We start from the raw sequence: 25,860 nt of genomic DNA, 5'->3' as shown, positions 1-25,860 counted from the left end.
GAAGAGTGGCCCACCCCGGGGAAATTTTGCTTAAAAAGTTTCAGCACTGATGGAAGGGATGGTGAGTCTGTTTATGGCTGTTGGAGGAGGGGCCTGAGGGTCCGCCGCAGCCGTGAAGGCCTGAGGCGGGGAGAGTTCCCTCCTCATTCCCTAGCATCAGGGCCTTGCCGGACGATCACGGTCAATGGCACTGTGATAGCTCGGGGAAGAGTGGCCCACTCTGGGGGAAAACTTACCTAAAGGCCAGAGAGGAGTGGTGAGTGTGATGAGCCAGCGCCAGAAAAAGAGGACGAGGGCAAGCTGCTGCTGGTGTCGGGGAGAACACGGGGCCCAGTTGGGGTGTTCCGTCTCCCAGGTTTCGGGCACCAATGAAAGGAAAGGAGTGACACACAGCAGCAATTCACTAGAGAATTCCGCTTTATTAGGGAAAGGTGCTGGGTTATATAGGAAGGGGCATGAATTGATTGAGGTGTCACTTCTACGGGGCTGGTGGCTGTTGGCTAGGTGCTGGGATTGGGAGGGGGGCGAGAGGTGATTGGGCTTCAGGTGGCACCGGCGGGAACTGAGGACCCCGAAGAGAAGCCGGAAGTTTGCCATCTTACTGGTGGGGGCCCTTCATTAACTATCTTGAGAGTTTTTTCCACATGCACAACATGATAATTTTAAGCAGAAAGAGCTTCAGATAATAAGTAACTAAATTTCCAAACTAATTACATAAAATTTCACCAAGTGGATATTAAGAAATATTGCATTTGGTAATTTCATGTAGAAAAACTATTAAGGTGTCTTCAGGCTTTTGAAAATGTAGATATTAAAGTCTCATTCAATCAATAAATGCTTCATTTATTCTTTTTCTCCTGACCTGGTATCAATTTCCTTTAAATTTTTTTCCTCATTAGTTTATCTTTCTTTTTCCAGCTGATGTGGATCAACTTAGCAGTTTGCCAGAATGCATAAGGAAGATTTCATAGAAATTTTGGTAATTATCACACTATTAAATGTTCTCATTCTTTAATCTTTAATCCTGAACTGCCAGACATATTTTTAGTATTTTATCCCTAACCTATTTCTATGAAATGAACATTTTTATCTGAATAAATATTTATTACTCTATATAGAAGCAGAACTATACCCTTGTATGTATGAAAGAAATGGAATATTCTGTATTATTCAGAATAGATTTTCAGAATGCAGCTTTTGTTCTTAAATTGCCTACATAAACCAAGGTGTGGGTAAAATTGCAATATTTCCAGAAACTCTAGCCTGACTTTACTGCATCTCCATATCAATAGATGTTTCCGAGGAGTGGAGACAAGTAGGCCATCTCCATATCAATAGGTAATTAAAAGCACAAGCAGGGGCTTATCTGGACCAGAGAGGTTGGGTGGGGTCCCTTCTTCTGCAGCTGGATAGGGAGACATGGGAGAACAGAAATGAATGACTGCTTGTAAGAAATAAGTGGTTTTCTCCCACTTTATTTCTCCCTTTGACTGATTTCGGTTTCAAAGGTATTTTGCCCCAGGATTTCTCCCCAGAGTTACACCAGCATAAATTTATTTTCAAATCTTTCTCTTTGCTCCAAAAGCCATGCTCACACATATTAAGAGCACAAATAATATGATATACATTTTCACCTTCCAGTGATAAACAGTAATTTAGCTTTCTTTAATATTCCATTGCAGATATGTTCATAGTTTGTATGTTTATGAAATTATGTCTTGAAAGAATTAAATAACAATTGAGAGAATTTTACATGCAATATTTTTCGATCATAAATTTACAAATTATAAATATAGGCAATGTACCTGTAAACTCAGGGAAAAGTTTTCTTTAGTTCTCTGAAATTTTAAGCACTGAAAGACTTAAATGACTAGCCAGTACTGGGACATTTTGGGAGATAAAAATCACACAGAAAAGAACTGACCAGCCATAAAATCAATTTTAAAATGTAAGTGTGGCTGATGGTAAAAGGACACTCAAGTAGTAGTTTCTTTGTAGCTGCTCTCCAAATTCAGTGATTTTTCTCTGTGAGCTAGTGATAATAATATTTGCTTCATGGTGTTTTTAAGAATATTTTGTGACAAATAGCTAGAAAATGAACTGTAATTCTATGAAGAATTTCCTGGGTCTGTGGACTAATTTCCTGACTTTATGGACTCCTAGGTCTAATGTCTGTCATTAATTTTGCACAATTTCCAGCCATTGTTACTTCAAATATTTATTTTCCTTTCTTTTCTCATTCTGGTATTCACATTACAAATATATTACCCCTTTTAAAATTGTCCCCCTATTCTTGGGGATTCTGTTCCATCTGTTGCATTCTTTTTTCTCATTGAGTTTCAGTTTTGGACATTTCTATTCTCCATCTTCTAGTTCACTGACCTTTCATCTGAGATTTTATATTTATCAAATTAAGAGTTAAATTGTGTTTACTGTTTATTATAGCTGTGTGTGGGTAAAATTGCAATATTTCCAGAATCTCTCACCGGACCTTAGTGCATCTCATATCAATAGGTATTTCCAAGGGGTGGAGAGAAATAGTCCACTTGCATATCAGTAGGTGATTAGCTCTTCCTTAAATGTTTGGTAGAAGTCAGCTGAAGCCATCTGGTATGGGATTTGTTTTCTTGGGAGTTTTCGATTACCAATTCAATTTTGTTACTGGCAGTTGGCCTGTTCAGACTTTCTGTTTTTTCCAGGTCAATTTTGGAAGTTTGTACATTTCTAGGAATTTGTCCATTTTTTTCTAGATTGTGCAATTTATTGGCATATAATTTTTCATAGAATTTTCTTATAATTCTTTGTATTTCTGTGGTTTGTCAGTTGTAACTATTTCTTTTTTCATTTCTGATTTCTGTTTATTTGTGTTCTTTTTCTTGATAAGTCTGTCTTGGGATTTGTCTATTTTGTTTATCCTCAAAGAACCAGCTCTTGGTTTGATTGATTTTTTTCTATTGTTTTATTCTTCTCTATCTTATTTATTTCTGTCTGTATGTTTATTATGTCCCTCCTTCTACTAACTGTGGGTTTCATTTGTTGTTCTTCTGGTTTCTTTAGTCTGGAGTTTAGACTGTTTATTTGAGATTGTTCTTGTTTCTCGAGGTTGGCCTGTATTACTATGTACTTCCTTTGTTGGATTCTCCCAGAGGAGGACGCCGCCCCAAATCACTCATGAAAGGCGTCTCTTGATGCAATAAGCAAGAGGAATTTATTCAGGAGCCAGCTAGCTGGGGTCCAAGTTAGCCCGACGCAGCGGGTCTCAACAAGAACCCTGAGCACACAAAGCCAGAAGGTTTTATAGCATTTTCAAAGGGGGCAACATTTTCCACAATCACAATACAGTGTTTTTTCATAGACACATAAATCTTTGGCTGGCACCACATCCTGGGTTCTGGTTAGATAAGATCACCTTCGGAATGTTTAGGGTGGTTCTAGCAAGATAAGCTTGGTGTGTATGATTAACTGATTTGAGGTCAGCTAACTAAAGGTCACTACATTTAACACTGGCTGACTAACTTGTTTTTCAAGATTCTAATAGTTTTCCTCCTTCTAGGTTAGGGGGTGGTATTTAAGCCTTTAAGATGGCTGTACTTATGCTAACTTTTGATTTTTCAGATCCTACACCTTCTTAGAACCACTCTTTCAGTGTCCCACATATTTTGAACTGTTATTTGTTTTCATCTCCATGTACTGCTTGATTTTGTGTTTGATTTGTTCATTGACCCATTGATTATTTAGAAGCATGTTATTTAACCTCTATGTGTTTATGGAATTTTTTGGGTTTTTTTTCCTGTAATTTATTTTCAGTTTCATACCATTGTGATCAGAAAAGATGATTGATACAATTTTAGTCTTTTTGAATTTATCAAGGCTTTTTTTGTATTCTAATATGTGACATATTCTGGAGAATGTTCCAGGTGCACTTTATAAAATGTGCATATCCTGGTGCTTTTGGGTGGAGTATTCTGTAGATATCTGTTCAGTCCATCTGCTTTAGTATGTTGTTTATTTAGTGCCTCTGTTTCCTTATTTATTTTCTGTCTGGTTGATCTTTCTGTTAATGTGAGTGGTGTGTTAAAGTGTCCTAAAATGAATGTGTTGCAATCTATTTCTCCCTTTAATTCTGTTAGTATTTATTTCACATATTTAGGTGTTTCTATATGGGTGCAAACATACTTATAATGGTTATATTCTCTTGTTGGACTGACCCGTTTGTCATTATGTAATGTCCTTTGTCTCATGTTACTTTCTTTGAGCCTCTTTTTTCTGATGTAAGTACTGCTGCTCCTGCTTTTTTTCTCCCTATTATTTGCATGAAATATTTTTTCCATCCCTTCACTTTCAGTCTGTGTTTGTCTTTGGGTCTGAAATGAGTCTTTTGTAGGCAGCATTTAGATGGATCTTGTTTCTTTATTTATTCTGCCACTCTATGTCTTGATTGGTACATTCAGTCCATTTACATTTAAGGTTTTTATTGATAGGTACTTACTTATTGCCATTTTATTAATTGTTCTCTGGCTCTTTTTATAGTTCTTCTCTGATCCTTTTTGCCTCTCTTATACTCTTCTCCTATTATTTTATGGTTTTCTTTAGTATTGTGACTAGATTACTTTAAAAAAAATTTTTGTGTATCTGTTATAGGCTTTAGCCTTGTGTTTACCACAAGGATCACAGTTTCCTAGGTTAACAATCTATAGTAAGATGATTATCATTGTATTTTAAATATAGTCTAAAAGTACTCCTTTTTTATTCTTCTTCTTCCTCCACACTTTATGTATTAGATGTCATAATCTGCATTTTTTTTGAGTATTCCTTTACTGATTTTGTGTATAGTTGATTTTACTACTTTTCATTTATTTTTTTTTATAACTTCATACTTGCTTAATTAGTAGTGGTCTACTACCTTTACGGTACTTTCATTTCCTTTGATGAAAAATATTTAGTCTTAAGAACATTTCCGCTACAGAAGTCCCTTTAACATGTCCTATAATTCCCATTTAGTGTTGGTGAATTCTTTTAACTTTTGTGGTTTTAATTAATGTATTCTTCAGCTCTGAGTGTCTTTTTCAACTCTTCTCTTTGTTGAAGTCCTTGCTGATATTGCTGATGCTTTTCTGGAGATCAGTGACCATATTTATGACTGTTATTTTGAAATCTTTATCAAGAGGGTTGGTGATCTCCATTTCATTTAGCCCTCTTTCTGGTGTCTTATCCTTTTCTTTTATTTGGAACATATTCTTCTGCCTCCTCATTTTGTCTGGGTTTCTGTGTCTCTTTGTATTACATAGATCTGTTATGATTCCTGATCTAGAAAGTAATGGCTTTATAAAGAAGGTGTCCTTTGGTGCTCAGAAGCTCAAAACTCTTTGCTCACCTGTGCCTGTCTCACCTTTCAGTGGAACCCAGGTTGCTGTTGGTGGGCTGTGGGTGAGTCTGTCTTCCTGCTTGTCTACCAGCAGTGGCTGATCTCAGTCCGCTGCAGCTGGCAGCTAGCCTTAGCTGGCCCTTTGTGAGCCCTGCAGCAGCAGTCTGCTTCAGTCGTTGTGGGTGCATCTGCCCTCTGCCTGACCCTGACTGGCAATGATGGCAGTGCTCTTGGCCTTGGTGTGAGGGTGGGTGTGCAGGCAAGCAAGGCATGGGCTTGGCCACCAGCAAGGAGGAAGGAGCATTTGGAGCTTGCCCCCACAGGTATCTTCCCAGTAGGATTGAGAGAGGCCCAGAGAAGCTGGGAAAGCCTCCTCTGCCTGCCAAGCAGCAAAGTCTCACTGCTGCTGGGCTGAGTGGTCTAGACATGTGTTAGGGCAGGACCTCTGGGCTGAGCCACCAGTGAGGGGAATGGAGTGTTTGGGGCTGGTTCCAATAAACACCTGACCAGTTAGGCTGTGGCAAAGTCACCCACCTGCCCTTACTCCTCCAGAGAGAGAGCCATCCAAACCATGTTCCTCTAGCACCCTTCCTACAGCTGAGAAATCTTTCAAACTGCCACCTCTGTGTTGGGTCTCAGCAGGACTGCCAGAGTGCCTGTCCTCTATAAGCAGCAGGAGTTTCAAACTCCTAGAGTGCTCCAACTCTCCCTGGTGTCCAGCCCTTTAATCACCAAAGCCCAAGTGTGGACTCAGGTTCCAGAGCAGATCTCCAGGGTCAGGGGTGCAAAGTTTCTGAGTGCTTATCCCCTCCCCACTCCATTCCTCTCCCTCCTGCTTGTGGGCTGGGATGGGGGAAGGGTGTGGGCCCCAACTGGTCATGGATCTGCCTCTTTACCCTTCTCTGTGTGGTCTTCTCTTTTTTACCAGGTATTGATGGTCTGCTCTGCAGTGTTCAGGTGATTTTTGGGTTTATTTGTATTTGCTGTAGTTGCTTCCTTGATGTGTATGTGGGAGGAGGTTTCCACCTTACCTTCCTACTCTGCCATCTTTTTCATTTCCAAAGGCTTAGAAATTATTGTAAAGTGATTCATCATCTATAGAAGCCAAAATTCACAATCATGTTCCATGCTTATTATCAAAGGAATTTAATGTAATATTAATCTAGACTCAGGTCTTGACATTAACATTTAGCTTTGACATAATATAAATTTTGGAATGATTTAATCTAGTGGCTAGAGGGTTTTTGTTTGCAATAGAGAACACAGGGATCTCTTGTTGACTTTAGAGACATACTTAACCATAAAATTAAAATGTATAAGTTCTGGACTTGAGATTTTGAGGGCTTAAAATAAATAAGCAAATATATTTTAAATGTTGTCATGACACAGCTGATATATTTCTTGCACCCTACAACTTGGTGTTTTGCAAATACTCCACAGGTCTGATGCCTGTGGCAGTAAGTGATTTAACCATCAGCTCATAAATGACTTTGGAAATTAGTTGGAGGTTAATTCTCTGCCTCATTGGTCCCCCGAAATGGACAAACAGTAATTGATTTTGATGGCATTCACAAAGTACCTTCCACTATTGAATAATGGAATAGCACTCACAGAGACATCCCCAGGATAGAGAAACAATTAAGTGGGTATCAATGAGATGTCATTAAGAGTTTATGCTTGTGCTCTTAATCAATCTCTGCCTACCTTTAGCAGTTGTGTTTCTTTGGGGGAACTGCAAATTCCAAAAAGTCAAAATGGTTTTATATGTTGTACCAAATATTCTACTGTTAAATAAAATATCCTAAGTAGATTCCGGTAACTAAAGTATACCAAAATAGGTGTCATGGTTATTAAAGTAATGAACTAATATATCTTACCATTACTGAAATATCATACCGAGTTTATTGGAAGGAATAAAGCCAATATTGAATCTACCATGTACACTCATAGGCATAATAATCACTTCCATGCCCTCAAAGATATCCACTTTAAATCCCCAAAAACTTTGAATATGTTACCTTACCTGGTAAAAGGGTCTTTGCAGATGTAACTAGGCATCTTAAAATGGAAAGATTATCTGGGGTTATCAAAATGAGCCTAATATAATCCCAGAGGTACTTGCGAAGTGAATGAGGGAAACAGGAGAGTCAGAGTCTGAGAGAGAGAACTGAAGGTGCTGTGCTTTTGACTTTGAAGACAGAGGAAAGAACTGTGAGCCAGAGAATGTGGAGGCCTCCAAAAGCTGGGAAAAGAAAGAGAATAGATTTTCTCTGGAGTCTACAAGAGTGCAGCTCTGTCAACAACGTGGTTTTAGCTCAGTGAAACCCACTACGCAGCTTTGACCTCCAAATGTACAGTAATATCTTTGTATTGTATTAAGCCACTAAGTATGTGGTGACTTATTACAATACCAATAGGAAATACTTAGGCACAGAAAAAAAATTGAGTTGAAAAATTTTAGGATACTCTTGATAACTAAGGGCAATACTATGATAAACTCTTTTTAAAGTATTACAAAGCACTAAGCCTTATATCAAATACATTCTAGGCATAATTTTGCACATTAACTGTTTACATACCTATCTCTATCTCATCTCTTAGAGATGTCAAAACAGACTTTGAGAGTTTACATAACTAGCCTGGACAGATTTAGTTCCACTAGAGCTAGCCAGATATGGAAGACAATGCTCTAAACCACTAAAATACACTGCTTTCCTCTATAAAATGTTTTAACAAATGTTAAGGCACTGAGCTGTTCATTCTGATGGCTCTCCCAAAGGCACTTGTCAGAATTAACCCCAAATGGTGTTTCAGGACTCCAAAATCCTAGCCCTTAACCTATACTTCTGTATTTCAGTTAAATATTGAAAGAATGGTATCAAGTTTTGCAAAGTATCCAAGCAATGACAGGAAATATTAAATTAAATCTAGAGTCCATCACATGCTCTCAACTCTCTCCTACCTAGGATGCTTATTGCAATGTGTCCTCATTTATTTCAATTCCAGTTAAATAAAACCACCTTCTGTTTCTTTCATATGATAAAGGTTTGTATTTGTGAAGTAGGATGATTAGGGCCAAATTTACATATGAATAGTTCAAGATATAGATTTTTTCAGAGCATCAGTTTCTTCATTGGTAAAAATGGAAGTAAAAATGCTTACTTTCATGATTAGTGTGTGATTTAAATGAAATAGCCATAATGCACCCAAGGACAGTGTCAAAAACTTGACAAATAGAGTTACTGATGATATTCTGTAGTTTATATTTTTTAAAAAGGAGTTGTTAGCATAAGCTTCAATTCCATTTCAGTTTTTGGGGTTGGTGAGGTTATACTTTAGGTCGTATTTCTGAATGTCACCAATCAGTTTGCCTGATTAATTACTATGCTTTTCTGCCTTTTTGAAATTATCTGTGAGGAAGTGACGGGCCACTTTTTTCCTTTGCATTCCTAATTCTCTGTACTATGTTTGACATAGTGAAGCTCAGGGTCTTAAGATGCTGGAGAGAAAAGGCAGCAGTTCTCTTTGGCATAATGACTGGGGTATAATTGCTTCACAGTTCTATAGCTTTACTAGGAGACTACTTATTTCTCTCTCAGAACTATGTCAGAGCTGACTGTTTAAATAACAAAATTTTCTCAAAATAGGCCTTTACTGACTATTTTCCTTTCTATAACTGGGGCCTGTATGAACTCAGTTTATTTTCTTCTTTAGGTAGTTGATAACTATCAGAGTTCTTCAGAGATGCTGCAAAGAACTAAATGTAGTTTTTTCCTCCCTTGACTACCTCTTATTATGAACAGTTGGCTTTCAAAGATGAAATATAACAGGAGAACATTCTCAAACAATAGATTCTGCCTTAATAAAGTTTGTAATAAATGGTCCCTTTTATCCTTGAGATGTTTGGAAAGGTTTTGGGTTTTTTTTTAATGTTTTAAGTCTTTTTGTTTTATAATTTAGCAAAAATTCCACCTACCATATTTTATTACAACTTTGCTACCTCCTATAAGTTGTGGAATTTTTTTTCTTATTCAGAGAAAAAATTCAGAGCCGTAAACTTAATGACACTTTAATAGATATTTTAATAGATGAATGAATGAATCACAACACAGTTGAAACATCTAGAACAGGCTTAAAAATGTTTCCAGAATCTAATCCAGTTTGTACTTCATGTGATTACCAAAAAATCGTATTTTATATTTTCCCAATAGCAGTAATAGTCCATGTTTTATGTTTGGTTCAACTGTGCTCAGTGTAAGGTCTTCTCTGTAGGTCTGGATCTCAAATAATGGGACATATCATCCTTATTAACTGTTTTAATACTTTAAGGATGTTGTATTGGCAAGAGCAGATGGAATTATTGTGATGGTATTTGTTGGTATCCATTAACCCAGAATGTTATTGTGCATTTAATTTATTATTAAATAGAATATACCACAAATAGTAATGATTTCTTAGTGTCAAAAGTATGTTTGATGTACAATTGACAAACAGTTCATACTTACTAAAGAACAAATGAATACATGAATCAATGGTGTAAATTTACTTCAAAATGTGAAGGAAATATTACAAATGGAGTACAGAAGCATTAAATTAATAGATTCACAAAACAACCTTTCTGCAATGTGCTCAAAAGCAATACTACCATTTTTTAAACATATTTTGCTACTCATGTTAATGGCATAATTTGGGGTCAGTGTGGTCATACTTACTTTAAAGATGTGAAAAAAGAATAAGAGACTCCCATCCCAGGATGTTAAGAGGCAAAATTGGGGTGAGTCACATTATTGTGCATACTTTTAATATCTTACACAGATAAATATAAGGAAGAAAATACGTCCATTAAATATCTTCTAATGAGTATAATTTTAATTTCTGATGTGACCTGTTTTTTCCATGTATAGGTATAAATTGAATCACATTAGGAGTAGCCAGGTAAATTTCCTTGAACCATTTCCCTATCTGCATAAGGTAGAATATCAGATTCCTTTAATTTCCTCACTTCAGAATATTTTTTTCAGTCTGTCAAAGGTACGTCATACACATAATCTTCTTGTGTCCTTTGCTTCAATTTTTCTCATTGACTTCATCCCAGAAGCCACTCAGCATGGTATTTTGTTATGGCTGTTATAATCCTTCATTACAACAAAGGGCTCCAATAAAGTCTGGGTCCCTGAGATGTCAGGTTGCCAAGGTATGTCCTATTCCATATAGAAGTGGAAATAACTCTTCTTTCTCTACCTGTCTCACATTGTTACTTGGGCACCAAAAAAAAAGGTGTTCACACAGTCCTTCATGAAAACAGTTGCTTTATTTTCTTTATACAGACTTCATAGGTTTTCTTCGGATGATTGACCATAATAAGGCTGTGCTTATTAATGATTTTGACTACTTGAGACAAACCACTGCAGACTCTCTATTTCAACAATAAACTCTCCATCAGATACCTCTAGGGTGCTCCATTTGCTGCATCATCACATTAGACCAATGTATCAGACTCAGAGATGAGAGGCAAATTAGGTTGTATTTGCACTGAAATCTCCTCAAAAGGAAAACAGTATCCATAAACAATGTGTGAAGTCCTGTTTCAAATTTGTGCAAAAGCTAATGAAGGATATTAATAAAAGAAGAAATTCTTACACAGTATTTTTAATATGTTGTACTTGGATTTGAAAAAGAAACCCCATATGTTAATAAGTGGGAATAGTCAAACAGGTTAGGAGAGTTGTCCTAAATTGGAATATACAACATCCATTCCCTCAAACCATTTTTTTTCTTATGTATTGGGTGTAATATAGGTTTTACTCATTTCCCATTTGCAATTATTACTACAGCTGCCACTCAAACTGCACCATCTTCCTGCAATTATGTAAATATTTTCTTGTTAAATTAAAGTCAACACAGTCAAGTAACTAGAGTCTCTACTTAGTTTTGGAATGTAAACAATAAAATAAAGTGTTAATGTGATGCCTTTTATGAATAATTCAATGTTTGATGTGTTTAAGTTTGATCTAATTGTATGACACTGTAATTCAGGTAGAACAATTTGGTGTGTTTTCACCTGCATTATTTTCAGAGCTGTAGGCAAAGACTTAGCAGCATGACTTGTTTCAGAAAAGTACAAGTTTTCACATGTTGACATCTAGCACTCTATAGCAATTGCTTTTAGAAAAAAGAAATCCTATTAATAAAGCTACATTCTATTCCATTTATTAGAATCCTTGCTTCTTATGAACCACACTCATTTTTTAATATTTTTTTAAAGAATGGAAGGAATTTGATGAATACCTGCTAAATATCTGTGTCTTCTATTTGACATTTTGACATGTATAGGTTTAAGAACATTCAGACTGATAGAATTTCAAAAATGTCATCTGTTCTGAAGCCTTATATTTTACCTTTAATTCAAGTGTGAAATGAAGGTTTAGAAAAAATATTTACTTTAAGTATAGAAACCAATAATATGTTTGTCTGGTTACCAACTATTTTATTAATAAAAATAGTAAGAGTACAGATGCTTTATGCAGGCATTAAATCTAAAGAGATATTGCAGAAATCCCAAATCTTTCAAACAAGCAGAACTGTCTGTTTTTTTTTCTCTACTCATCATTAGTGACTAAACAGTAGCTATTCATTTTCTTTAAGTCAATCTTGAAAACTCCCTGAGCTGAAAATGAACAATTAGTGGCAAAACACTGAAGGTGCTTCAGATGTCTTCCTTTTGTGTCTGAGATGAATTTTCATTTATGGCTCTCAAGAGCCTGAAAAACATATTTATTTCTGGGCTTAGGCTAAATTCTGTGAAAAAAAATAATGGTGTTTTATGAGCATACTTTTAAGTTTGCTAAAGTTTATAATTTTCTTGTTTTTTTCCTCCCTATGTCTATAATATATGATCTCTTTTTTTAGTGAAATTGCTGTTGTGAAAACATGTTTAAAATAACTGAAATATAATTCTACCTGGTCCAACTAACAGATATACTTTATAAACATTAAATATATTTATAAATATTAATACTAAATCAATGAAATTATCATAAATCAAAGTACAGTTATCTCAGTTACCTACCTCTTTCTTATGTTTTATCAGAAACAATTGATTGTCATCAGAGATAATCAATACCCATGAGAGGCTGAGCTTTTACCTCCACTCAGCAGTTACATTGCTTAATGAAGGTCTGTTCCCCACTAAACCTTACTCCCTGGTGTCAGCAGGCACACGCAGGAGCTGAGTCTACATGCCCACAGAGCATCAAAAGGACAGAGCAAGGTGGTTGGGTGTGGAACTATTTGGAACTCCACTTATCTTTCTGACCTCCTCTAGTTTTGGGATAATGTAAATCAGTAAATCATATTTACAGATATAAATGAATTAACACTGTATGATGTGATTCTCATTATATAAAGAGGAAACACCTAAGTCAATTATGTTTTAAATGGTGGGAAAATAAAAGCAATTAAATGGAAGTACCCAGTGAGGTGCTGAGCTTATACCTGCACTAAGAGAGGCACTATAAGTTGGTGTCCCACTATTGTAGGGAAAGTGTTAGCAGGATTGAGAGGTCTGAACTCCCAACCCTGCCCATCTGGAATGAGATAATATGTGTCAGTGTCTCAGGAGGGCCTCTCAGTAAGAAGCTGAGCATATACCTACACAGCCATCATGCTACAGCTCAAAAAGAATCTTCTTGATTAGGAAAAACAAAGATAAATATAACTTCCAATCATCCAAGAAAATCCCTACTTATACCAAGAATAATATAACACACATCTTGAATGAGAAAGGACAGAATATGCCAAGACGAAGATAAGTCAAATGTTGGACTTAATTGATAAGGACTTTAAGCTGATGTTATAAAAATGTTTTAAAAAGCAATTGCACATTTGTTTGAAAATTTGAATAAAAAAATCTCAGCAAAGAAATAAAAGTCATAGGAAGAAACCAATAGAGATTATAAAACTGAAAAATAAAATACACAAATAAAAAATGATGTATCCTGTATTTGCTCAATAGTAGAATGGAGATGAAAGATGATATAATCAGTGAACTAGAGAGCAGATCAATAGAATTTACCCAGTCTGAAAAACATACAGGAGATAGAATGAAAAAATGATGAGTCTCATGAACCTGTGGGATAATAACAAAAGAGCTAATATTCATAAAATTTGAGGAAGATGGTATGAATCCTTAGATATTATATTTGTATCTAAGGTAATGAGAGAAAGAGAGAGTAGGATTGAGAAAATCTTCAAGGAATTAATGGCTAAGGATCTCTAAAAGTTGGAGAAAGATATGTTAACAAATTCAAGAAGCTAAGTAAATCCTATGTAGATAAATAAAAGATAAATAAAACCACAGCAAAGCATCTTCACTAAACTTCTGAAACCAAAATACAAGCAAAAATCTTGAAAGCAGCCAGGAGTAAATAGCACATTACTTATAAAGGACCATTAATTTGAATGACAGCAGATTTTCTCTCTGAAACCATGGAGGCTGGAGGAAGTGGCACAATATCAATCACTGAAAGAAAAGCATTGTCAACAGCGAATTTAGTATCTGGTGAAATATTCTTCAGGAAGGAAGGGACATAGAGACATTTACAGAAAATGGAAAATAAGAAAAAATATATTAGAAACCCTGCGCTTAAAGGATGGCTAAATAATTGTTCTCAACAGAAAGGAAATAATAAAAAATAAAAACCTTAGATCTTCATTAAAGAAAGAACCTGAGAATTAGCACAAATATGGATAAATATAATTGATTTCCTTCTCCTGGGTTTCTTAAATCATATTTAAAGATTGAAGCGAATTAACACTTTATGATGTGATTCTCATTATATAAAGAGGAAACACCTAAGTCAATTATGTTTTAAATGATAGGAAAATAAAAGCAATTAAATGGAAATAAAATTTCTACACTGCACTTAAAGCAATAAGATGCCAACACCAGGAGACTATTAAAATACCATATGGTAGTTCCCCCTTTTCTGTGGGGGATATTTTCCTAGAACCCCAGTACATGCTATTGTGGATAGTTCCAAACACTATATATAGTCTTTTTTTCCATATATGTACAAACCTATGATAAAGTTTAATTTATAAATTAGGCACAGTTAGAGATTAATAAAAATAACTAGTAATAATATAGAGCAATTATAATACACACTCTAATAAAAGTTATGTGACTGTGGTCTCTCAGAATATCATTTTGCACTGTGCTTTCCTTTCTTCTGTATGTGGTGATGTGAGGTGACTGACACAGGCATTTTGATGTAGCACTGTGAAGGATACTGTTGGCCTTCTGGCAACACGTCAGGAGAAGGATCATTTGCTTTTGGAATGTAGTTGACCTTAGGTAACTTAAACCATGGAAAGCCAAACTGGATAATGGGATGCTGCTCTGTGTGTTTGTGTGTGTGTGTGAGTGTGTGTGTGTGTGTGTGTGTGTGTGTGTGTGTGTGTAAAATAAATATATAAATGAAATACATAGGTTTATAAAATTGATTAGTTATAGGGACAAAGGTACAGCATAAAGTATATAGTCAGTAAATACTGTAATTTCTTTGTTGACACATGGTAAATACACTTATGGTGAGCATTTAATAATACATATAATTGTCAAATCAATGTGTTCATTTGAAGCTGATATTGTATATGAACTAAATTTTTTAAAAACTGGAGTATATTATACATTGTATTCTATTATGTGACCTCTGTATTATTTTTTTACAACTACATATGAAGCTAATATATCAAAATTAAAAAATAATGAATGGCATAGAAAGTAAAGATAAATATGTCCATAATTGTAGGAGGAATCTAATACACCTCTCCAATAGCTAATAGAGCAAGTATTGAGGGAAAATCAAGAAGATGTAGCATTATAAAAAGAAATGAACACTAATAACATTACCCAATACATAAACAGAGGAAACAACAACCAATAGAGGTAGACCTCATATTCTTTTCAAGACCACGTAGAACATTTCCCCCAACCAACTATGTAGCCCTAAAAATACCATATTTTAAAAGATTGAACTCATTTGTCTTATGTCCTCTAACCACAATGGAATTAAAATAGTTATCAATAACAACAACAAAACAACTAGAAAAGCAGCTAGAAGAGCTATCACTTTCTTGAAATTAAACAATATATAAATAATCATGGCTAAGTAAGAAAATATTATTTTAATAGGTATTTTAAGGGAATGTCATCACATAATGACATATCAACACTTGTGAGCAAAAGCAGTGAACAGAAATTCATATTTGTAAGAAAATATTATGGGGAGAAAAGAATGAATATCAATGTATAGCTTCAATCTCAAAAGAGAAAAAAGAAGGGTCACTAGAGAACAGAAGGAAATAAAAAGTAAAAAAACATCAGATTTTCAGAAATAAGTGAGGTCAAAGCAAAGAAAATAAACAAATTTGTATCTTTGGAAAGTTAAATTGATTACAAATACTATTAATCTGATTTATTTTGTTTAAAGATAGAGTGAATATAAATGTTACAAACATCAGAAATAGGATGGCATCTTTATTAAAAATACTAAAGTTCCAAATAACAGTAAGAGAACAAATTTACTTGAGATTTTGAATGAAATACATTTCTTGGAAAATGCAGCTTACCAAAGATGATAGGATAATACAGAGGAAAATCTGATTGGCCCAATATTGGAATGGTCCAAAATCCAATATCTACTTGCATAGTGTTTTAAATAGCACACAAAAAAAATGCCCTTCCTTCAAAAAAAATGCCTTTCCTTCAAAGAAAAGTACAGGATACCATCATCTTTGAATTCTTCCCAAAATTTGAGGACTAAACAATGTTAATCTTATACAAAATATTCCTGAGAAGAATAAAAGTAGAAAAATTACCTATTTATATGAGGCCAATGTAAGCTTATTATTGAAGTGTGATAAAGATGCTTTTGAGGAATAAATACCATTTTATTTCATGATGAATAATTCATATTCTTTAAAAATAGATAATTAAAATTGGAGATAGTAAAATTCATACTATATCATAACTTGGATTTTAGAAATAAATACAATGATAGTTTAATGTGAAGAGCATTCAAAGAAAGATACAGAAATAAAAAAAAAACAGTCTGGAAAGCTTTATTGCCTTTTTCTTAGTTCAAAAATTTGTATGTGTGTTAGACAATTTTATATTAAATCATTACAGGATTTGTTTTTTTTCACTTCAGCTATTGCTCTTTGAGACCTGGAAATACCATTTTTTAAAATATATTCTATTTCTGTACTCACTGTCTTCTTTTTGTTTTAAATTCTTGAGCACATTTGTAGTATTTGTTTAATTATTTTTAATTATAGTGACTAGTAATTATATTATTCTTTTTGGTACTGTTTCTATTGTTTTTTTCTCATAGTTGTGTGTCACACTTTGTGCTTCTTTGAATATCTACTAATTTTTTGTATACTGGACATTTTAGTGTGTGTGCACAGAGTGTTTTGTAGGCAGTTAATTTATTGTGTGCATCAACTCAAATCATTTAAACCTTCTTTTCTAAACTTTTTAGTGAACAGTAAAGATAACTCTTATAACTAGGCCTACTTTAGATCTACTCAGGTTGTCAACAATATCTCCTTATTCTGGTTGATTGAGAAACCAACAACTCCCAGGACTTTATAAACTCTTGTTGTACGCAAGCTAATTATTCCTTGACAGTTCTTTGTCATTGACCAACCCCATTCAATTGTGTACAAATATCATTTTCAGCCAAAGACTCAAAGTTACCCTTGAAGATATATTACTTTTTCTCTTTGATTCTATAGCTCTCCCCGCTCTGATCTCTGGTAGATTTCCCTGGAAATACCCACTGCCTTCATTCTCCACCCACCACACCCTCAAAAAAAAAAAAGATCTCTGTTACACCCCTCTTGACTTCATGGTGTAGAGATTGTTGTCAGTTATAAAGCCTGGACTATCAAAAGGTTTACTTCATTATTTTTTAACTCTTAGGAATAATAGTCCCATTTTTACTGTTTTCCAATTTATAAAAATATTTTTTCTATATATATTGCCCAACTTTCCAGTCATTATGGCCAGAAAATGCAAATTGCAACTGACCTTGTTTTTACACATCATAATTTATATATCTAACTAAATTAAGTATCCCAGTTTTTATTATGTTTTTTAATTAATGAAATAGTCACTCTAAACTTTGTAGCTGAATGTTTATATTGAACTGAAATTTCTTTCTTTAATGAAGTAAACCTTAACTTGTACCTTTATTATTCTAAATAGAAAAATAACTCTAGAGTGTTAAATATTTGTAAATAGTGGCACAAAGGTAAAACAAAAAACTGCACAACTCAAACTCTTACCTAAAATTCCTACTTAACTAAGGAGTATCACCTAACACGATCTCCTCCTGAACAGACAATGATCTGGCTAACATATATGTCTAAACTGTCTCTTCAGTTAAAAATAAGTATTTTAAATTATAAATGTGTATTACTTTAAAATCATTATGACTTTATAAGCTTACCAATAACATAGGAAAATAACAATTTTGAAACAACTTTAATATTGATATGAACTTTCTAATAGCAATTCAGATTGAGTGAAAACTACCTTTGCTATAGACATCATCTGCAGAAAGGTTTTAGAAATATTTCCAAGCTACCAAATTTAACGTGCTGAAAAACTTTTAAACCCTATTTCCTTTAAGAGATGTATTATGTCCAAGTTACCCAATACAATATAATATTTTCAGTAGAATATTTTATGCTGAATGACATTTAAATTTAATATCATATGATTTTTCTCATGTGCCTATAAAAAAAGAATAACATGAAATGATGTAAATAATAAAACTAAGTCACTTGAAAATTCTATTTATTTACATATTTTTCAAATTTAGTTTTATTGAAAACCCAACAGAGCATTAAAAACATGGAGTTAGTCAGTGAGGGGAAGATAATGTTAATGAGAGAAATTGGATTTCCTATTTATATATTGCCTCTAGAGTCTGTATATCTCTAACAATGTATAAAATATTGAATTGTGTACTGGCAGGACAATACAATGACTTTATGTAGGGAAATATTACCTAGCCATTAATAAATCAATAGGTTATTCACAAATTTGTCCATTACTTGATCATTAGACAAAGAAATATGGTAACTAAATGTATAGATTGAGACTTTGATAACAGTATTTTTGGAAGTTTTAAAATCTTTTCAGTCATTATAATTAACACTACTGTAAGGCATGACTATCAATAGCTTTATTAATGATAATATATTACAATTATTAATAATATATTATCTAATTTGAAACTCCTCTAAATTTTTGAAGAATATTGATATTAAAATGTACACTTTGCATTGAAATGAGTGGTATTCAGAAATATTAAGTGACTTACACAAGGTAATCTATGACTTACCCAAGGAAAATCTAATACCCTGCAGAAGCAAGATATTAATCTTTTCTTCTAATTCTGTGATGTATAGTAGAGTAACTACTATCCAGATATGTGTATTTAAATTTAATTTAACAAAAATTAAGTAAAAGTGTAAGTTCTGTTTCCATAATAACCATATGTGTAGAGAGTACTGCGGAAAATGAAATGGAAGCAAGTAGAACAGTCTTGGGCCTTCGTTGACGTTTCTGCTAAATCTTGGAGACTTAATGAACGTAGGCCGGAGAGTAAAAGGTAGGGGAAAGGTGATGTGTTCTAAGTAGAAGGAACAATGTATGCCAAGGCGCAGAGGCATGGAAAAGCACAGACTGCTCAAGGTCCTGTAATGCATTTAATGTGAGCAGGGCATCCAGTGAGGCTGTGTGCACAGCAGGAGTGTTACAAGTTGAGGTCAGAGTGTTAAACAGAAGACTAATTATGAATGACTTGGCATCACAAACTGAAGATTAAGATTTTTTTCCCTGAAGGCTATTTCTGAGTGATGCAAGTAGGAGAGTCAGAAGATTTAATATGTGCCTTTGAAGGATTACTCTGGCACGAGTATGGATAATGCACTGCTGGGAGGCAACAATAGAGGAGGTGTTCCAATCAGTAAATTGCTGAGATAATCTAGACAAGAGATGCCTTAGCTCAGGTAGAAACAGTGGAGATGGATAAAAGGGGACAGTTTCCAAAACTACGCACAAAATAATAAAATCAATCAGTGAATATAACAGAGTACATTTTCTTACTTTTTATCTTTTCAATTTCTATGTATTTTGCTCTAGTGAGATCTCAAAATATGTGTAAAATATATGTGCTGCAAAATATGTGATTATAAAATTTCAGCATGTTTCTATTATATACCATTTTAAACTTTCTATTTGCCAGAGCCAATTCTTGATTATCCTGGAAAAGCAATGATATGTATCAAGTGTGGCTTGACACAGAATTATTATATGACATTGGTCCAAACTGAGAACATGATAAAAGGAAAGATGCTTGGGAATATCAAAATTTAACCAGAAGTACTTCAGAATTAAAACTCAAAAGAATTAAAACAAGCTTTCCCAATTTAGAACTGAAATTGAGTGATTACATTATTCACTTCACAAGTATTATAGAGAATTTCTTATGTGTAATCTTCACCTAGAAACTAGAAGTAAGGGATGCAGATGTACTTTTCACTCTGATTCCATGTTTCTGGAATATGAAACAGAAAATTCCCAATCAGTTTTAGTAAATGGATTTTGGAATTTAACTCAGAGAAATTAATAAATGCTTTCTAAATTTAAAATTGAATTTGTGTGGCTGCATTATTTATTTATTCCTTGCACAGGTATTTATGAATATCCTGCTGTGTGTACTATGCAACCAAGAACTAGTAATAAGAATGAAGATTTATTTCCTACCCTCATTGAATTTGCAGCCTGAGACGTGGCTTCTTTAGTGCCAAACTGTCTGGCAAGTAGGTCTCTGAGGAGTGCCTCCTACTATGTCAAGAGATTTAACTTTGCATAAGGTTGATATGATTTATGTATGTTGGAACTGAAGTTAAAAAAAATAAAGGTCATTGCTTTCATGTCAGGGTTAAAACGACAGAACTTACATTCATATCCAGGAGTTATTCTAATATTTCCCTGCACCATATGTTTTGAATATCATTATTTACTTTTCGTTATAGTTAGACATACTTTTATTAAAGTCATCGATTCATCTTCAACTACTCTAAATAAAAGGAAATATGAAATTGATGGAACGAAATACAGAAGCAAGAGCATTATTGCACAAGAACTCTGATAAGGGTTTAGTGATCTTACAGCTGAAGGCTTGCTAGCAATACTCACCTCCTTTCTACCAGAAAAATTTATTTTCTGACAAAAAATGAAAACTGCCATCTGATTAGCCAGATGGCCCTGTGGTGGTAGCATTTGCAGGTCCAGGATGTCCAGAAACCCACAAAGTTTCCTAAAGTAGATACAGAAAATGTGGGTTAGTTTACTGAATATGATGGACACTTTACTAAAGATGTATTTTTATTTGGCTAAAATTAGACATGAAAATGCCATCTTTTTATAGGCAGCATTTAAAATAATAGATAGCTGATTAAAATGAAAGGAAAATAAAATGAACTTTGCCCTATATTCTAATTTACAAGGTAACATCCCCTGAGCAGAAACAGTTGGCTTAAAGGAATCTCCTGAGTAGCACAAAACAGTAACAGACTAAAATCACTTTCCAGTACATCACCTTCAAGCTGGTGCTGGGTTCCTGTCTTCTTACCTTATGTTTGCCTCTCATCACCGTATTGCTCCTGCTGCCTTCAGTCTCATCAGTAGTAAAAAATGAAAAACTTCCACTCTTCTATACTCCCCCAAAAATTTCCTGGGGATCAGTTGTCATAGAGGTGTTTTATTTATTTTCCTTTATTCTTATATTTTTAACAGTTAAAAATTGTATGCTAAGTGGCCTAAATATTGATGACTGGTAATATTCTCTCCAGAAGAACACACCCTATAAAAATTCTAGGCTTCAAGGAAGAATTAATATCGTCAAAATGGCCATCCTGCAAAAAGCAATATACAGATTTGATGCAATCCCTATCAAATTACCAGCAACATTCTTCAATGAATTGGAACAAATAATTCAAAAATTCATATGGGAACACCAAAGACCCCGAATAGCCAAAGCAATCCTGAGAAAGAAGAATGAAGTAGGGGGGATCTCACTCCCCAACTTCAAGCTCTACTACAAAGCCATAGTAACCAATACAATTTGGTACTGGCACAAGAACAGAGCCTCAGACCAGTGGAACAGATTAGAGACTCCAGAAATTAACCCAAACATATATGGTCAATTAATATTTGATAAAGGAGCCATGGACATACAATGGCAAAATGACAGTCTCTTCAACAGATGGTGCTGGGAAAACTGGACAGCTACATGTAGGAGAATGAAACTGGACCTTTGTCTAACCCCATATACAAAGGTAAACTCAAAATGGATCAAAGACCTGAATGTAAGTCATGAAACCATTAAATTCTTGGAAAAAAACATAGGCAAAAACCTATTAGACATAAACATGAGTGACCTCTTCTTGAACATTTCTCCCCGGGCAAGTAAAACAACAGCAAAAATGAGCACATGGGACTACATTAAGCTGAAAAGCTTCTGTACAGCGAAAGACACCATCAATAGAACAAAAAGGAACCCTACAGTAAGGGAGAATATATTTGAAAATGACAGATCCGATAAAGGCTTCATGTCCAGAATATATAAAGAGCTCACACGCCTCAACAAACAAAAAACAAATAACACAATTAAAAAATGGGCAGAGGAACTGAACAGACAGTTCTCTAAAAAAGAAATACAGATGGCCAACAGACACATGAAAAGATGCTCCACATCGCTAATTATCAGAGAAATGCAAATTAAAACTACAATGAGGTATCACCTCACACCAGTAAGGATAGCTGCCATCCAAAAGACAAACAACAACAAATGTTGGCGAGGCTGTGGAGGAAGGGGAACCCTCCTACATTGCTGGTGGGAATGTAAATTAGTTCAACCATTGTGGAAAGCAGTATGGAGGTTCATCCAAATGCTCAAAACAGACCTACCATTTGACCCAGGAATTCCATTCTTAGGAATTTACCCTAAGAACGCAGCAATCAAGTTTGAGAAAGACAGATGCACCCCTATGTTTATTGCAGCGCTATTTACAATAGCCAAGAATTGGAAGCAACCTAAAGGTCCATCAGTAGATGAATGGATAAAGAAGATGTGGTACATATACACAATGGAATACTACTCAGCCATAAGAAGAGGAAAAATCCTACCATTTGCAGCAACATGGATGGAGCTGGAGAGTATTATGCTCAGTGAAATAAGCCAAGCGGAGAAAGAGAAATACCAAATGATTTCACTCATCTGAGGAGTATAAGAACAAAGGAAAAACTGAAGGAACAAAACAGCAGCGGAATTACAGAACCCAAAAATGGACTAACAGGTACCAAAGGGAAAGGAACTGGGGAGGATGGGTGGGCAGGGGGGATAAAGGGGGGGAAGAAGAAAGGGGGTATTAAGATTAGCATGCGTAGTGGGGGGAGGGAGAAAGGGGAGGGAGGGCTGTACAACACAGAGAGGACAAGTAGTGATTCTACATTTTGCTATGCTGATGGACAGTGACCGTAATGTGGTTTTTAGGGTGGACCTGATATAGGGGAGAGCATAGTAAACATAGTATTCTTCATGTAAGTGTAGATTAAACATTAAAGAAAAAAAATCAGTTCCTGTGTGCTGACCTCCAATGAGTTCTACACAGTGGTATAGAGGGCATGTCAAAGTGTGGGCAAAGGGTCTGTTTGTTTCTATGCAGAAGATCAAGGCCTACCTTGGATACCCAGAAAATGAACTAAGATACGATATGAGGAGGAGCTTCCGGCATCAGCACTCTCTGGAGGACTCATGCCGGGGATGAGCATCAAAAAGCCTCCACAGGGATCCAGGCGATGCTGCGGTTGTGGCTGCATCCATCCCACCGTTTCCTGAACTTGCCACTGGAATGAGGAGGGAGATGTCTAGGCTGGCATGTGCATACAGTGAGACAACAAATTTGACCGGATCTGTACTGTTGGAACTCAGTCAGGAGTTGGGAGGGGTGCAAGTTGCAGCACTCCAAAATCTTACGACTATAGACTACCTACGGTTAAAAGAACATACGGAATGTGAACAGATCCCAGAAATGGGTTGCTTTAATTTGTCTAACTTCTCTCAGACTGTTCAAGTACAGTTGGACAATATCCATCATATCATAGACTAATTTTCACAAATGCCTAGGGTGCCTAAATGGTTTTCTTGGCTTCGCTGGAGATGGCTGGTAATTATAGATTTGCTTTGTTTATGTCACCGTATTCCTATTATGTTAATATGTGTGCACAAGTTAGTTAGTAGTTTAAAACCTATACATACTTAAGGTACTCTACAAGAAGATATGTCAAAGAAATAATCAATCCTCCCATGTTTTCTTCCATATGCTACCTCTATAGCTTTTCTTCTTCCTTCCTAATTACAACTCTTAAATAGAATTCATGCCTCATATCGAATTTACCGAGTATCATAATTCCTCCAGGTGGTAAAGATACCTCGAGACAAGTGCTGGGCATAGAAGCCACAGGGCATAAATCTGCAAAGAAGTAAAAAGCTAACCTTTTCAAACAATATTGCTTTTCTCTCACTTACCAACTTTACATTTCCCTGTATGGCCCTGGAAGATGACTGGTTAGCCAGAGACGGGTAAGATTCCTCAAGGGAGGAACAACCTAAGACAGGCACAGTCGCAGGGGGGCCATCAGGTGAGAAATTGGGGAACAACAGTGGTGAAGCTTAGAACCTCACCCCCCCCCCGTGTTGAGAGAATGCTTCTGTATCCGTGGATGTTTTATTGCCCTTGTCTAGCTCAGATTAGCACATAGTCTACAGGCACACACCTGATCATCTACAATTGCTCTCTTACAACACTAAACTATGTTTTCTACCTTTATCTTGCATCTACCTACCATTTCAGCAGTTTATTAAAAATAAAAATAATAATAAAGGGAGAAATGTGGGATCCACATATAAATCAAGTATAAAAATCAAACGAATATTCATATTTGACCTGATTGTTTATAGTTCATAATGAGTGATCAAAACCGAAAGTTTCTGTGATGAATGCCTTTGTACTGTTTACCATGTAAGAACTTATTCACTATGTAAGAATTCGTTCACCATGTAAGAACTTGTTCGTTATGCTTCAGAAGATTGGAGACTGAGGAGAACTAGGCTTGAGATGGATTAATGACTGTGCATTGAGCATTGACCCCCCTATACAGAATTTTATTGCTGTTAACAACCATTTGATCAATGAATATGAGAGATGCCCTCTCAATAAAAACAAAAACAAAAAAAAAATTCTAGGCTTCAAAATCTTGGCATATTTCAAGGTGTATCTTAAATGCCACATCACTCATCAATTATTCCTTGATTCTGTTCTTTGAATATCAGTATATCTTTGTCTCCCAAGAATGTCAGTTATCATGTATTATATTATATATTATATTGCATATGTATAATTTTAAAATTATATATATATTCCAGAATACATTAACTACCTATTTTTTAGAATAACATAATTCATAAGTAGTTTATTCCCTATTTGATTTTGTTTCAAAAGCAAACATCCTAACTTGGAAGACTTCACTTAGAACAATAAAGTTATAAATTATTTTGGAAACCATGTTTAGATGAATAATGAATACAAATAATGATATGTCTGCATAGTTCTACTTTAAAATATGACCATGTAAGCCATTACATACATTTCCACACAAATAGAACTTTCATCATGTTCTAAAGTCCTATCAGTTGCTCACTGGATTTATTTAATTTATATCTCAGTTAAACTTAAATATGTCAACTATCTTGACAGATTCATAGTATTTGGATCCAAATTGTTAATATAATTCTATTATTACCTATGTGCTTACTCTGGTAGTAAATAGCCGGGGAATAATCAAGTGTTCTAAATGTCCTTACATTTTCTCCATCCCCAGGAACATTTATAAATGTGAAAAAGTTACCTATTCTCTTCGCTTATTTTACTAACCACGTTTAAAATCCATATATTTATAAAATTCCAATTTCTATATATCTTGACATTTTATATTTAGGAGCATATTCTTATTATCAATGAAAACTTAATTCCAAGTTAGAATGCATTGGAAACCAAAACATTCAGATGAAAAGAGGGGAAAAGTCAGGTAACTGTCTTACCTAGAGGCTTCCAGCAATTCCAGGGTTTCCAAATGGACTAATGATGGTGGTGGAATATCCAAGAAGTCATTAATTCATGACTTCCGGGGCATGTGATGATGGCTGACCACCTTTAAGTATACCATAGGGAGCTTTGGGAAATTAGCAGACAGTCAAAGACAAAATACCATACAAGGCATTTATTCTTCAGAATGAAATTACTGAATTTTAATATGACTCCCATAAATCAGGAACTCTGGGATTGAGATG

General features: G+C 34.9%; 1 long non-coding RNA gene across 1 annotated transcript in view; it reads left to right on the top strand.

Annotated features, from left to right (window-relative positions):
* Positions 1–25,860, top strand: part of LOC140850072 (uncharacterized) — an 824,946-nt gene that overhangs the window by 670,438 nt on the left and 128,648 nt on the right. The window lies entirely within an intron of this gene.

This window comes from Manis javanica, chromosome 6 (genome assembly GCF_040802235.1).
Source record: "Manis javanica isolate MJ-LG chromosome 6, MJ_LKY, whole genome shotgun sequence".
Taxonomy (NCBI): Eukaryota; Metazoa; Chordata; class Mammalia; order Pholidota; family Manidae; genus Manis; species Manis javanica.
The sequence above is the reverse complement of the archived record's forward strand: the minus strand, read 5'-3'. Positions and strand labels throughout refer to the sequence as shown.